A 2,768-nucleotide genomic window follows, 5' to 3' on the forward strand; every position below is an offset into this window, starting at 1 on the left:
TTGATTATTGAGTCCGTATAAAAAGGATTCCATCTACTGAGATACATGGGTACTTAGCCATTGTACTCGCTAGTTTTATAGAAATTATTTTCAGATACATGGTTCATCAATATGTTAAGCCAAACTTTAGGTTGTCAGATAAAATCGATAATGCACTCCTTACAACAACCTGGGTACAATACAATGTCTAAACTTGCCTTTAACAAACATAACTCACACTCAACAAATTTGTCCAAAATACATAGCCCTTGAGGATAAAAAACTATAACAATTTCAATCTACAGCTTCCACTGTAATCTTCCTCAAGCACATCTTCTTTCATAATTGCACTCCCAAGATGAAATCCACTACAAACAATGCTAACTCTCACATATTTCATTAACACACAAAATAGAAACACCAAATTTAATAAAAATACTTCGAACACAAACACATAATAAAACCCTTTTAGTAGCAACAAAAAAAACTTCCATCTACCAACTTAAAATCTTTCTTTTCACATCTTCTATCAGATCTTTGGGTCTTTAGCATTGGCTCTGAGTTCTTCTCTTTATTCTTGCTAAAGATAACTTCGAATGTCATTGCATGCTGGGCTATGATGCCACAACCTTAATGACAAAATACTCAATCGCTGAAACTTTTCATTTGCCAAAAAAACTCCAAAATCATCTCCAATTAACTCTGATACCATGATGAAAATATAAACATTGCTCTCATACCATAATGAAAAATATAGCACAACATTGAACAAGCTAAAGATACAATAAAAAATATGAGAAACTCAAAATGAGTTCTACTGATTACAGGCCAATCCATAGATATAATGAAATACATATTAAATCCTAGTCTTACTATTGGAGAGAATTGACAATACAATTAATGCTAGACGGTGTGAGTGGCATGTTGGACGGTGTCTACACGGCATATTGTCTGCTGCTTTTGGTGGGTTGTTGGCTGGGACGGCTAAAGTGTGGGCTGCTGACGGTGGAGGAACAACCGGTTAGTGGAGAAATTAATGTCCGCCAACAGACTAGTCGTGATCTTATCACATTACCATTCCTGTGATCATAAATAATTATTATCGATTAACCCAACCGCGGACTCCAAAGACGTCTAGAAAGCTCTCTTGCGTATATATATATATATGTGAAATACGGGTAGGGGTTGAAGCAGTACTGCTCTATTCACTTCAAGTTATACAATGGAGATGAATAGGATAAATTTGAGAGCTGCGGCACTTGCCCTCATTCTGGCCAGCTGTATCGCGTGGAAGGCCTCAGCAGCAGGAAGCATAGCGACATACTGGGGTCAAAATGGCAAAGAAGCCTCTCTCACCTAAACCTGCGCCACCGGTAACTTTAAATACGTCATCCTCGCATTTCTCCCCGTCTTCGGAAACGGCCGCACGCCGCAGCTGAATCTGGCCGGTCACTGCGACCCTTCGTCTGGCGGCTGCAAAAAGCTGGGCGCCGAAATAAAATCATGCCAGCAGAGAAACATTAAGGTGTTTCTTTCGCTCGGAGGCGGCGCTGGAAGCTATTCAATCGCCTCTGCGCAAGATGCACAGAACGTCGCAAACTATCTGTGGAACAATTATCTCGGCGGGAGCTCCGCGTCGCGGCCTCTTGGCGACTCCGTTTTAGACGGAATCGACTTTGATATCGAGGCGACGACGGAGCACTGGGACGACCTGGCCAGAGCGGTGTCGGCGCTTTCTTCTCGCGGCGGGAAGAAGGTGTTTCTCAGCGCTGCCCCGCAGTGCCCTTATCCTGACGCCTCTCTGGGAAAGGCCCTGCAGACGGGGCTGTTTGATTACATCTGGATTCAGTTCTACAACAACCCGCCCTGCCAATACGCCAAAGGAGACGCTTCCAATCTGATAAGGTTCTGGAACAAGTGGACAACTTCCATTCCCAAGACCAGCAATTTCTTTGTGCGGCTTCCTGCTTCCAGTAGCGCTGCAAGCAGTGGCTTCATTCCCGCGGGTACTCTCAAGTCGAATGTGCTGCCTCAGGTTAAGAAGTCGTCCAAATACGCGGGAGTAATGTTTTTTTCGAAATATGAGGACGGGCAGACTCAGTATAGCTCATCTATCAAAGATTCTGTCTGAGATGAGAGATGATATTTGCCAGAGTTACTATAGCATACATAGATAATAATTAAAGAACTCGGTTTGCCTGAGAGTATAGTATAGTATAGATACATAATAAAGAACTCGAGGCCAGTGAGCTCGGGTTTAATAATGCCCCTGGTTTCCATGAGCCCCGCTACTTGTAGATAGAGGTCTCCGTAAGTGAAATCAAAGGCGACGAGAAATATTGTGAGAATTTCCTTTTATCCTCTGGATTTATAATGAGTGCTCCGATAACGAAGCTATACTAATTAATGTCGGGAAACATAATGATTTATGTTGCACTAGAATTAGGATAAGCCTTCTATGGGGATAAGCCTTCTAAGGTGCCCCTCTACACTAGGTTATCAAGCTGAATAGATTATTAGAATGTTAGTGTTAAACATCACATATTAAGGAGAAAATTAAGTTTGGAAAAAATAAGTCAACATTGACTATTTAATACTTTTTTGGTAGTGTTAAACATCACATATTAAGGAGAAAATTAAGCTTGGAAAAAATAAGTCAACATTGAGTATTTAATACTTTTAATGTTGGAATGAAGCTTACTATAGGGTCCCAAGGGGGGCTTGGGCTTTATATTTAAGGAGTTGAAAGTCCCATGATAATATTTTTGAGGGGCTAAAGCTTAATTTGG

General features: G+C 41.3%; 1 pseudogene; it reads left to right on the plus strand.

Annotated features, from left to right (window-relative positions):
• Positions 1-1,176: 1,176 nt before the first annotated feature.
• On the plus strand, positions 1,177-2,327 carry LOC149561627 (acidic endochitinase-like; annotated as a pseudogene).
• The last annotated feature ends 441 nt before the right edge of the window (positions 2,328-2,768 follow it).

This window comes from Cupressus sempervirens, chromosome 4 (genome assembly GCF_028749045.1).
Source record: "Cupressus sempervirens isolate cs-2001-9-10 chromosome 4, ASM2874904v1, whole genome shotgun sequence".
Classification (NCBI taxonomy): domain Eukaryota; kingdom Viridiplantae; phylum Streptophyta; class Pinopsida; order Cupressales; family Cupressaceae; genus Cupressus; species Cupressus sempervirens.